This window comes from Microtus ochrogaster, chromosome 2 (genome assembly GCF_000317375.1).
Source record: "Microtus ochrogaster isolate Prairie Vole_2 chromosome 2, MicOch1.0, whole genome shotgun sequence".
In the NCBI taxonomy this organism is placed as follows: Eukaryota; Metazoa; Chordata; class Mammalia; order Rodentia; family Cricetidae; genus Microtus; species Microtus ochrogaster.
This window is the reverse complement of record NC_022010.1, coordinates 43,945,928-43,959,506: the sequence shown is the minus strand read 5'-3', so window position 1 is coordinate 43,959,506 and position 13,579 is coordinate 43,945,928. Positions and strand designations below refer to the sequence as shown.

General features: G+C 40.7%; 1 protein-coding gene across 1 annotated transcript in view; it reads right to left on the bottom strand.

Moving 5' to 3' along the window:
• Window positions 1-13,579, bottom strand: part of Ropn1 (rhophilin associated tail protein 1) — a 31,972-nt gene that overhangs the window by 18,010 nt on the left and 383 nt on the right. The gene's annotated exons all lie outside the window — the stretch shown is intronic.

The following is a 13,579-nucleotide window of genomic DNA, read 5'->3' as shown; positions in this document are numbered from 1 at the left end:
GTAAACAGTCTACAGTGATGCAAACTTTACAGCCATTTACAAGTAGACAGTAGTTGAAATTATATTTGGATGCTGTTTGGTGCAGTCAGTAAACTTCCAGATTTCAGTACCTGTTTTTTTTTTTTTTTGTGCTTAACCTTTTATGCATAACACCTGCCACCAGGCACACACAAAGGGCTTTCCCCATTAAACATGACAATAAAACATCCCTGTAAATCTGATTTTTCTCTTAACTGTGATGCATTTGTTATCAGTGTCAATCTTTGTGCATCTGTGTTTCAAAGATTTTTGTAAGTTTGTTCTTAAATTTTCACATTAGTTCTTTGTAACAAATATATGCTTTCATAAATCATTATCTGTCTCTAATAATTTACATTTGTTCATTTATGACTAGATCATGCCCTTATTCTAGGCTTTTTGTGCTGGGGAATCAAACTCAGGGTCTTGCAAAGGGTAGATAGGGCTCCACCACTGGCTTCATCTCCGACCTTGGGTTTTGAGACAAGATCTCACTGAATAATCTAGTGTTGTGCACTCAAGAGCCTTCTGCTTCCCAGGAGCTGAGATTACAGAGCCATTTTGGTTTTTGATCTTAATCTCAAATCAAACATTTAATGGATTTTTTAAAAAATGACTTTTTTGTTTATAGAAATTGCAAATGCTTCCTTCTAAAAACAAAAATGAAAATTAATACAACCAATTCTATAAATAAAATCTAACTTTAACATAATAAAAACTTTAAAATATTTTAATTGTATACCTCTTGAAATAAATAATTATATTGAAGTATTAGCATTTTAATAATTATATTCAATATTTCCTAAATTTCCCCCTTACTTAAATGCTCAAATTTTTAAAAGTTTCAACTTGACTTTCTTTGAAAATTGATTTGTTGCAGTCAAAAATCTACAGCCTCCATGAATACCTCACACGAAACCGCAGCCTCTGTGAACACCTCACAGGAAACCCACAGCCTCCGTGAACACCTGACACAAAACCCACAGCCTCCGTGAACACCTCATAGGAAACCCACAGCCTCCGTGAACACCTCACACACACTGTTTTCTGCTGTAAAGAATAATTTTGGCTTGGGGTTTTAGTTCAGCATTAGGGCACTTGCCTAGCAGCTGTGAGGCTCTGGGTGGATTTTCTGCTCCAGAAAAGAAAAAAAAAAGAATATTCCTAAGTATTATAAATTTTATTAATTAGCTCAGCATTTTTAAAAGACTAGCAAATCATTCAGTAATTAAAATATAATTCACTTAGGAATATACAGAGCGGGACTATTTTTAATTTGTATTCTCTTCTCTGTTCAATTTTTGTAAGCCTAATAATGCTTGGGAAAGCCAGCAAAAGAACAAAACTGCCAGGTACATTATGCCAAGGCCTTAAGATACAATTTAACAACACAATGTCCCTTGTGAATGCTAGGTATTTATTTACTGTGGGGGGGGGGGCACAAGTGCCATAGAGCACCTGTAGAGGTCAGAGGCCACCTTGCAGGAGTCGGTTCTCCTCTTCCACTGTGCAGGTCCCAAGGACTGAAATTGGGTCCTCAGGTTGGTGGCAGCAAGTGCCTTTGCCGACTGAACCACCTTTCCAGCCACCCCCCAGCAGATCAAAATTCTGTTTTTAAAAATTTCACTGTGTGGGTGTAATATTTTTCATTTAATTGTTCAAGAATTTTATGCATGTGTGTAATGTGTTTTGATCAAATCTACTCCCGTTCTCTCTCCTCTAATCGCCCCCTTTCCCTCCCAACTGCTTTTGTTAATGGTTTAAGTCTATCAGCGTTTGCTATTTTAGAAACCAAAATTGAATATTTTAATTATATTTAAAACAGAAATAAATCTCTTAGATGTTACTGTAAATAGTACATTTTTATGAAAAATAGCTACACTTTTGTGGGGGATGCTTGGGGAGAGCGGCACTGTTTGCTTCTCTCCCTCAAAGGCGCGGATGCCTGGCTTAATGAAGATAGTTTCACATCCTATTGGTGTTCTGTCCTGCTTGGAGTCTCTGCTGTGCACTTTCAGAGTGACAGAGGAGGCAGAGAATGACTGTGTTGTCACAAAACAGCTCTGACCACACAGATACCTCCCCCTCCAAAGTCAGGGCCTTTCAGAAGTTTCCAAAACCACACGAGGAAAAGCAGGGCTTTAGAAAAATGCAGAAGCATTCGTGGCAACTGGACAACTGTAGTTCCCGTCAGCCTGGGGTCAAATAATGAAGGACTATTCACATAATGACGAAATAAAGCCCAAATGTCTCCCATAGTGCGCTCTTGTACCACACTGTCTGACCATAAATGGGACCAAAAGGAGCAAAGGAATAGGAAGAGGACAGTCTGGGACACACTATTAGAACACAGTGGTGACATACCCAGCGTGTACTGAATCATGAGGTTCCCTTATAGAATGATGTGTCTGCATTGGCACAGGAGACCACTTCCTAAATATAACCCCAGCAGCACAGACACTGAGAGCACCAATTAATAAATAGGACCTCCTGAAACTGAGACGCTTCTGTAAAGCAAAGGACACAGCCAACAAGAAAAAACAGCAGCCTAGAGAATGGGAAAAGATCGTCACCAACCCCACATCAGACAGAGGTCTGATCTCCAAAATATACAAAGAACTCAAGAAATTGGTCATCAAAAGAACAAATAATCCAATAAAAAAAATGGAATACAGACCTAAACAGAGAGCTCTCAACAGAGAAATCCAAAATGGCTGAGAGACACTTGAGGAAATGCTCAACATCTTTAGCCATCAGAGAAATGCAAATTATATACAGAACGTTAGAATGGCCAAGATAAAAGAACACTGATGACAACTTATGCTGGAGAGGTTGTGGGGTAAAGGAAACACTCTTCAGTTGCTGGTGGAAGTGAAAACTAGTACAACTGCTTTGGATATCAGTATGGTGATTTCTCAGAAAATTGGGAAACAACCTTTCTCAAGACCCAGCAATACTACTTTTCAGTAATATGCCCAAAGAATGCTCAATCGTACCACAAGGACATGTGCTCAACTATGTTCATAGCAGCATTGTTTATCATAGCCAGAACCTGGAAACAACCTAAATGCCCCTCAACTGAAGAATGGATAAGGAAAATGTGGTACATTTACCCAATGGAGTACTACACAGCAGAAAAAAATAATGACATCTTGAAATTTGCAGGCAAATGGATGGATCTAGAAAACATCATATTGAGCATGGTAACCCAGGTTTAGAAAGACAAATATCATATGTACTCACTCATAAGTAGCTTTAGACATAAAGAAAAGAAAAACCAGCCTACAGTTAACAATCCCAGAGAACATAGACAGCAAAGAGGGCCCTAAGGGAGACATACATGGATCTAATCTACATGAGAAGTAGAAGAAGACAAGATCTCCTGAATAAATTGGAATCATGGAGACCATGGGAGAGGGTAGAAGGGGAGGGGAGAGGAAGGGAATAGAGTGGAGAAAAATAAAAAAGAATGATGTATCTGTAGAGCTAACAGTATTAGTTTAATATACTAGTTAGGACTCCCGAAGAGGCATGTTTGGAGGATGTCAACTATCCTGCCAAAAAAAAGTACCAAAGTGAACTACACAAGATGCAAGATTTGAAGCAGAGACCTAACAAGATAAGAAAGACTTTCTGGATGTCATCAAATACACAGTCTGAGCAGACAGAAAGTTGGGTGACAGAAGTTAGGCCTTTTCTTGTGCTGTTTGTTCATTGGTCAAGAAGTATGTAAATGGTTTAGGTTGTTCCCATAGGCACCCTGGTCTGCCCATTCACCTGTGGATATGAATTCCATTTGGAAAGGATATCAATAATAAAGTCCAGGCCACCAGGGTTCCCACCTGTATGTATGTGACTGCGAGCAATGAAGACGTCCTTTGTTGTGTCCTTACCAAGCTACCTACCCAGGGGAGTTTGCTAGACTCATTCCTTTTTCTGGAGATTAGATGACACACATCAGTGATCTTCAGAGCACAATATTAGTTTACTGACTTCCAAAATGGTTAGACAATTTTAATCACTAGAGTGATAAACATCACCTGTAAAACGGTTACTAACACAGTTAAGAGCTTTCAAGGAGAAGTGAGGTCAGAGGTTAGCAGACCAGTGGGAGTGTTCTCACTCCAAAGACTAGTAAAAATGCATCTCAGTGCATGGATGGTGTCTCTTCACAGCAATAGAAACCATCACTAAGACACAAGTTTTTAAAGAGAAGTTCTTGGCTTGACCAAAACCAAAGACATTTTGAGGTGGTCATGGGATTCTAAGGCTGTGCAAGTTGAGCGAGGCATCTAGAGACACACACGTGGAAAGAGCTTAGTTGCCATGTCCAGTGGGCCATGCTGATTCTCTAACACTCTAGGGCATAGGTTTGTGCACAGTTAGGTTCCATATAATCGGCAGTCACCTATGACCCAGGTTGTTCTTGAAACCCTGCTCCATAAAACCTAAGTTTTACAATAACGTCCATTTCAGTGAACCCCTACTTTATATCACACCTACTAAGGTAGCTGACTTACTGAGTGCTTCTGCTTAGTACCTGCTCCCCATGGCCACTAATCAGTTTCTTAGTTCACTGCTAGCCTGTGTCCCACCCAGTGACTGTCCCTCATTGCATCAGAGTGAACTTAGACCCTCACCCCTTTGCCACCCTCAGTGTGCCTTCGGGTCTCCTGTCCCCTTCTCCAGCATTCAGACACCCAGTTCTTCTCCTTCACAAAGCCCAGGGAACAAGACTATGGCATTTATCCCTTTGCAGGCTCTGGAAAATGCCATCTGTGTCACCTCCGCCGCACAGCTTCCATTAAGTAAGTCACAGTCTGCACTCCTTTTTAAAAAATTGTTTTTTGATCTCATTACTTCTCAAATGATCTCATTTTCTTCCCTGCCGGACCACGCAGGCTGCCCCCAGATTGACTCCCCTCCCTCTGCAGCGTACTCCTTAGCTTCTTCTAGAAAATCTTCCATCTGATGAATGCCTTGCCACTAATTTCACGGATAAAGGTGAGCAGTCTCCCCTCGTTTCTAAATTTAATGGTTCTTCCGGGGACATATTTTCTTCCATCATTCTCTACTGCTTTTTAAATAACGGATTGCTCCTCCAAGAAGCACTTCATTCCACCGGAAATGGTTACTCCAACTTGTTTGTCCGAACTATGTTTAGTTTCTGTGTGCACTTTAGTGTATGCTGCTCCGTGTCTCTTCAATCCCTTTTAAGAAGTTTTCTAAGGGTCTATCCCCTCTCATCTGTGTTTCTCCTTCAGATTGTTCTGGTAGATATTCCATGTGTACTTGAAAAGAAAGTTCAGTTTGTAATTGTGGAGTGCAATGTTCTATACATCCAGAGGGTTGGTTATGTAGATCAAATCGTTGACACCCCCACCCTCCACCCCATTTTATTGGGTATAAAAACATATGGAAAAATAAATGTAGGTGATGTCAATATTCACAGGAATGCCCTCCCAATACTTTCTATGGTTTCTGCTCTTATTCTTTTTTTTTTTATGCATCTTTTTTTTTTGTTTTTTTGTTTTTTTGTTTTTTCGAGACAGGGTTTCTCTGTAGCTTTGGAGCCTGTCCTGGAACTAGCTCTTGTAGACCAGGCTGGTCTCGAACTCACAGAGATCCGCCTGCCTCTGCCTCCCGAGTGCTGGGATTACAGGCGTGCGCCACCACCGCCCGGCTATGCATCTTTATATTCTTTACTAATAGTTCAAAAATCCCAGGTGTTTTTGTCAAAGTTGGTCCACAACATCCAGACTTTAGTAGAGTCATTTAGGTTGAAGAAAAATGATGCCAGAAAGTAATATTGGCCAGAAGGAAAAGAAAATACAGAATAATTACATGGGAAAACAATGGCTTAATATTGATGGTCTAAAAATTGATGATGTCACCTGCCAACAGTGATAAAAATATATGTAAAAATAAAATAAGAGATAACATTAGTACAAGGGTAAGAAAAGAATATTGAGTTAAATTATCATAATTAATTTCACTATTCAAGAAGTCAAATTAAGGGTAGTCTTAATAAATTTAGGATGCATATTGTAATCCTTAGGGCAACCTGTAGAGGAATAACTAAAGCACAGCTCAAAATCTAATAAATGAGAAAAATTAGATTACTAAAAATATTTGATCAGTTTCAAAACTCAAAAAATAGATGATATGAATATAAAAGAAAAAACAATATGTTGAACAGTATAGGGATAATTATATTTTAAAAATAAATGATTCAATTGAAAAATCTTCAGGATTTTTTGAAAGTTTATACTTTGAAAGGAAAAGTTTTGAAATACATGTATCATGAAAAAAATTAACAAAATAAAGCTGACAAGCCAAGGTGACTTTAAGACAACTATTAAAACTATGGGAGGAGGACTTGATTGGGGGAAGGGGAGGGAAATGGGAGGCGGTGGCGGGGAAGAGACAGAAATCTTAAATAAATAAATAAATAAATAAATAAATAAATAAACAAACAAACTATGTGTAAGCCAGGCGGTGGTGGCGCACGCCTTTAATCCCAGCACTCGGGAGACAGAGGCAGGCGGATCTCTGTGAGTTCGAGGCCAGCCTGGTCTACAAGAGCTAGTTCCAGGACAGGAACCAAAAGCTACGGAGAAACCCTGTCTCGAAAAAAAAAAAAAAAAAACTATGTGTAACATAAAACTATGCATAGAAGCTAGAAGCTTTATGTAATATAATATTGAGCTTATTTAATAGAAAGATTTTAAAATATAAAAACATTTATAAATGTTTATATATAGTATATAATGTGCTATATAATAGCTTAAAATTGAACCAGTAAAAATGGGCATAATTAAAAGAATAAACAAAAATTATCACTTTTTCTCCCCTGCATTTTTCCTTTTTTAATTCTTTTTTTTCTTGAGATGCAATTTTGTTACATAATAATCCAACTTTTTGCCTTCCTGCCTTCATCTCCCAAGTGCTGGCTTCACCCGGTGTGTTTCACTCCTAGTTCAAATGGAGACCTTACATCTTCCTTGGTTATTCATAGGGTAGCAAACAGAAAAGGAAATACAAAGGACAACTCAAACAGTTAATTGCTTTGACACTTTGAGACATCAAACCATTAGCATTCTGTTGTTTAGACAGTGAAGCTGCCCTAGACCATCCTGAAGACAGCCACTCCCCAGGTGACCTCATGGTTACAAAAGAAGGAGCAGAAGTACATTTGCATATCCTGACCACCTGTTGGGACTGGATGGATCTACTTGTTATGAGCTATCTTAATATCAAAAGAATTAAGTAATCACATTCTGAGTTGGGACTTGCAACTATGCTTGTCAGACACTTTGAGCAACCTCCAATTCTCTGTCAGACAAGGTGGAAAAAGACTCACATTTTTGCTCCTCTGCACCTGTAAAGATGGCTCAGTGTTTAAGAGTGCACACTGCTCTCGGACTCCAATTCAAATTCTGGTAGCACCCTCATTGGGCAGCTCACAACTGCCTGTAATTCTTGCTCCAGGGGAGCTGATGCCCTCTTCTGGCCTTCAGCTTCACATGCGCACACATACACGCACACACTCTCAGATGCACACCAAGCCAAAAAAAAAAAAAGTCTTGTAAATCTAAAACACATTCTGTTGTCTTTATCTTGGAGAAAAGTCTCCCCACAAGGACTATGCAGAATGCTCAGTCCAGAGCCTGAGTTGGCAAATGTCACCAGGCAAGAAAACAGCTTAAGCTCTCAGATATCTTTATATGGCTTTTAGAACAAATTTCAATGGGGGCTGACAAGACTCTTAGGTAAGGGGCCTTTATTTATAAGCCTTCAACCTGAGCTTGATCCTCAGAACCTTTAAAAAGACAGAAGGAGAAAAGTGACTTTACAAAGTTTTCTTCTGACCTACCTTCACATGTAACCATGGTATGAGAACTGGCACACACACACACATACACACACAACACATTCATACACACATGCAACATACTTGCACACATGCACATACACACAAAATAATTTAAACAGTTGTTTTTTTTTTTAACATTTTGCTTTCAGTTGAGGCTTGAACTTTAGAGTTTACCATGTAGTAACTGGGAGAAAGATGACACTTTTGTGACTAGCTTGAGCTTTATGCTAATGATTCTCAAATAATTGCAAATCCTTCACCTATCAGTTAGCTATGGTGGCATTCTCTTTCCCCACCAAAGCTTCCCTACCAGACTTCTCTTACCCTCTCAATTGTCCGGCTGTCATACACCCTAACCATTTTAGGTTCATCTTGTTCTTTCAGTCCCCATTTCAGCCCTATTTAACTTTTTCCAACTAGGAAAACAAAAGCAAGCATCTTTTCAAAGAACAACAAAGAGGCTTAAATTCTAATAAAGTTCAGTGTCTTCAGGACTGATGTATAAAAAGGCTAAAGGGTGCACATAAGGGTCACAGGATCTATTGTGCTGAGTTGAGACTTTGGTCTATTTCACTGCCGTCCACACTGTACCGTATTTATCTCTCCTTGAAGGAGGCAATAAAATGGCAAGGATTTGTGTCCAAGACAGCCCCAAGTTTAAAGAACTATCTTTTCCCATTCTCACAAATAACTAAGATATTCTGGGTAATCTCATCTGTATCGTAAAAAGCTCATTCTTAGCACCTTGAGTAGAACAGAAGTCTTTTGTCAGAGTAAGTCCCAATTTTATGCCCAGATTTTTTTTTTTTTGCTATTGTCTCTTTAAGCACATTCTGACAGTTGCCACCCATGAAGGCATACTCAGAACACAGTCGGCATGATGCAACCATTTCACATTCTTCACCTCACTTAGTCCTTGCAAGAACCAATGGGTAGGTAAGTTCTAATATTAAGAGTTTTCCAATGCCGGGAAACTAAGGCATTTTCTTAGTTTGTCAGATCAACATCCTTAACCACCTAGAAACCCTCAAAAGCCTTCAGTGACTCTTCATTTCTTTTCTAATCAGAATGATACTCTATGTGACTTCCCAGATCCCCACAAATTAAAGCCTGGTGTGGTGGAACATGCCTGTAATACCAGCACTCAGGAGTAGAAAGAGGAAGATTGCATAGGAGTCTTAGGCCATGCATGCTACATAGTGAGGTCCTGTCTAAAAAAAAGGTTTTAAAACTCTACACAATTTATCTTATTTATATTAGCATTGTTTATTTCTCTAACTTTCTTTTATTGAAGCTTGGATCTTTTATCTTGGGCAAAATCCATGTTCAAGCAGATACAGTGTTTGCATGCCAACAGCAATATTGCTAAGAGCAGGCTCACTTGACTGCATCCTTGGTTTTTTGAGTAGTTTTTTTTTTTTTTAATTTTCTCAAGTTCCCAAACTTTCATACCCATCATGCTAGTACCCCTTTCTAGAAGCCATAAGTTCCACATTATTTAACAGCTGGACAGGTACTTCTTTCCATCTATCATGCTTAGTCACACTTGTATTTCAAAAATTTCCTCCCTGTTTACATCATGGCCCCTAAATGTCAGATGTACATAGCTTGTCCACAGACTGTCACGTGCTTTAGCTGTCTAATGTGATTTCCCGATTTTGGGATCTGGTGTCACCTTAGCCTTGTCCTTTCTAAGAATATGATGAAAAAATTTTATCTAGGTATACAATAGAAGTATTTATTTATTTATTCTATGTGCACATTTTTCTGTGTGAGTTTGTTGGAACTGGGATTATAGACAGTTGTGAGCTTCCATGAGGGTTCTGGGAATTGAACCCGGGTCCTCTGGAAGGACAGTCGGTGCTTTTAACCACCAATCCATCTCTCCAGCCCTGATGTAAGTATTTCTAAGTATATGATGGTAGTATTTTTATCTAGGTATACAAAGCAAATACTTGTTTTTTCATGTTTTCATAAAAACACTTTACACCATCCTCCCCCTTCAGGTATTCTCCCTACTTCTACTATAATTGTAGCAATCCTGATTCAGACTTGAAGTGCAGGAATAAAAGTTCTTGGGCAAATGCACAGTAGTCTAAAAGACAAGACCTGAACTGTGCTTCTCTCCCCTTACCATGTATTCTCCGTATTTAAAACATCATATTGCTCTTTTCTAACATAGCACACACACAGCTACTGTCTTTCATAGCAAGGTGTAGCTAACAGCTCAAATAGCAGATACACTCGTTGGTGAAGGAGCTCTCTTGGCCACTAGAACAGGATTATGGAACTGGGCATAGCTTTAACTTTTGGATCCTGGGAAAGCCATCAACCTAATCCAACTTTGTGTGTTTTCTTGGAATTAGACTAGACACTGGAATATAGAAATGAATAGATCATACACACCGAATTCATGAAGGAATGGAAAGGAGTCCCTCATGGTCAGGGACACGGTGCAAACACAGCCCACTGGATCAATTGACTGGGTCTCATGGGAGCACCCAGAGATCAGGGAGCCTGTAGGGGTCTGACATTTTGACTGAGTAGCTTGGTCTTCTCGTGGCACTCCTAACGGTGGAAGTGGGGGGTGTCTCTGGCTCTTTTGCCTGCTTGTGGGTCCCTTTCCTCCTACTGGGTTGCTTCATCCAGCCTTGATGTGACAGTATGTACCTGGTATTACTGTAGCATGTTACACTGTGTGTAGTTGATGTCCCTTGGAGGCTTTCTCTTTTTTGGGAGGAGGCAGCAGAGGGGGGTGGATCTGAGGGAGACTAGAGATGGAAGGGAGAGACTGGGTGAGGGGAGGGAGAAGAAAATGCAGTCAGGATGTAATATAGAGAAGAAAAAAAAGAATAAGAGTATGGTAAATGTCAAGGAGCCTGCATTAGATAGAACAAAGGAATGGGGATAGAAGATAGTTTCCAAAGACTGGTGATGATATTTGGACTGAGATATAGGAAGGCCTGGAATGCTTATTACTCTGTTCCCATTAAGCAGAAGAGTCCCCGAGTAGAGGGCAATTGTTCAGTAAACATGTTTGCCATTGAGAGAGAAGAGAGAATTCACAAGAAACAGGAAAGACAAACAGTTTGGAGGTTTTAGAAGCTGGTGAATTTAGTAACTGTAATCATGGTACTAGCGTGGATGAAAGGGGACCGATGGATCTAAGGCTGGATCTGTTTCAGCTCAAGGTCTGAATGTAAAAACCCTTCTGAGGCTTTGTATGTCAGAGGCAACAGAGAGCTGCAAGGGTGATTTATGGGCCGGGGTCACACAGGCAGATTCTGCTGATACACTGACCATCAAATCATGGCCTCTCAACTCTAAAGCCATCCTTCACTGCCTCAGCCAAAAGGGAAGTAGGTCCTTTAAATGTTTTCCTTCTGCCAGCTGCCATCACGTTGGGCTTTGCCTGTACAGAGCATTGGAGGGACCTACAGGAAGGGGCAACCATTTTTCTTAAAGATTCAGATATGTTCTTGCTGGACTCCAGAAACAACTTGGGTGTCTCTGGTGTCCCCAGCTCTGGACCCTAAAACACAGCGTCTCTAGCATGTGACTCATGCTCTATGCCATCTCTCGAGTGCATGTCTGTGGTACCCATAGCTGGCATTTTTTTGTTTGTGCTATGGTTTAGTAATAAACTCTTAAAGTTTGTATGTTAAAGATCTGGTCCCCAGGGGGCGCTACTGAGAGGAGCGTGAACTTTTGAGATCATGTGATCTTAGGGTCTTCCTTTTCTCTTTTCCTCCTGACTCAGGAGATGAGTGGCTTGATCTGCCACGATTCTCCATCCTTACTTTATGATGGGCTGCCATTGCTAGAGGGCAAAATTAATGGGGCCACTTGATCTTGAATTAGACCCACTAGAACTGTGATCCAAAATAAGTCTTGTCTCCTTATAAGTTAATTTCCTCTGGCACTTGGTTATAGTGATGGGAAGCTGATTGACTCTTGCTGGCACCTTCTTGGGAAGCTCTTTAGCAGAGTGCTGCCAGAGAGTCATGATCTCATAGTTTCTCTGACACCCTAGAGAGCCAATTCTGTGGGGTGGCATCTCCACAGTTCCTCCCTGGAGGTCGGAGGAACTGTGGTCACTAGCCTCTACAACACACTCAGTATTAGTCTTTCTCTGAAGTGGTCTAGCTCAAGGCTGTTCTCAGATTTGTGATCCCTGCATCTTTTGGTTCTCCCCTATCTCCTTTTAGCCATTCCTCCATCACTTCAAGCCCATTGCTGTTGATTTTTTTTTTTTTATGATGATCCTTCTTTGTTAAAATTACTTGGTGCTGTTTCTGTTTGAGCCTGAAACACACTGGCCAGTAGCTTCATGAGTGAACTTAGGAGAGTGGGGTGGGCCCAGATAGGAACCTGGCAGTTCTTTGGGCACAACCAGAGCTTCAAGTCTCTAGAAAGTAGGAAGGGACAGGAAACAGACATTTAGGAGATTGGACATCCAGGAGTTGGTAAGAGGTGGGGAGGAGAGAGGAGTCTAGAGTAACTCCCAGATTTCAAGGCTGGAAGATGAGGTGGGTGGTGGCATTACCTTTGTAGAAATGTCCAACACAGCAGGAGTGCAGAGAAAAGTCTCCTTTACTGTCACTTTCTTTCAGGAGTTCCGTGCACTCTCGAGTCACAGAGCTTTGGAATCTTAGGTTCTTTGTCATCCAGACCCAACTTCTCAGCCTCTGATCCATATGACTGACTTATTCCCATCCATTTCTTAAGGGAGGGGAATGGTCTATTCCATCTCACGCTCCCACTGTCTCACGGTTCCACTCTTCCAGCGTTTTGTGAAGTTCTTTTCCATTCTTAAAGCTCTTGGTTTGGGTAGGTTTTCTTCAACTATACATTCCAGGGCCCACCTCCACTTCTTACAACTCAATAAATGCCCGATTAAGGGAAACCTTCACTCCTCCCAGAGGAGAACATTGAGCCAACACATACTCACTAAGTGCTAAAGAATATAGGTTTATCAAGTATCACCTATGGGCCTGTTCTGGGATGTCATTTGGTTTTATTGGTGTGGTCTAAGGGTTTGGTTATAGACATTAAGTTGTTCAGTTACAGGAATGAAAGGCTCCACACACCGGAACCTCCGAGTTGTTTGCTATGAACAGTTCTTGGGACACAGGACCAAGCCACTGTGTATCCTTGCTCTTGAGATAGGCAGTGGTGGGCTTGGGACACACAGTGACTCTGGCCCGGAATGTGCTCCCTTCTTTACACAGGCTAATTCTTCCCTTAGAGCTCAGTTTAATTCTTCCCTGACCTCCAACACAGTCCCACGACACCTTTTCAGTGACACTTAGCTTAAAGATGACATGATTTGTGTGATTCTTGGATTAACACACTTCTTTATACGTTGTAAAGCCCAGGGCTGGCTTGGCCAGCATTCTGCTCACTATAGAATCCTAGTGCTGGCCCAATGCCTGGAACTCAGAGTTCAGTAGATACTGGTGAAAGAATGAGTGGGATCAGTTTATAGTGTGTCGTCACGCCCGTTAGTCCCCACAACTGTCTTTCCAAATGTGTTCTCATGTCTGCGGTACAAATGGAAAAGCAGTGGGGGCTAATCAGATTCCACTGTGTTTTCAAGCCACAGTATTAAAAAATATAATAGTAGTTCTGGGTACACACACACACACACACACACACACACACACACACACACACACACACACA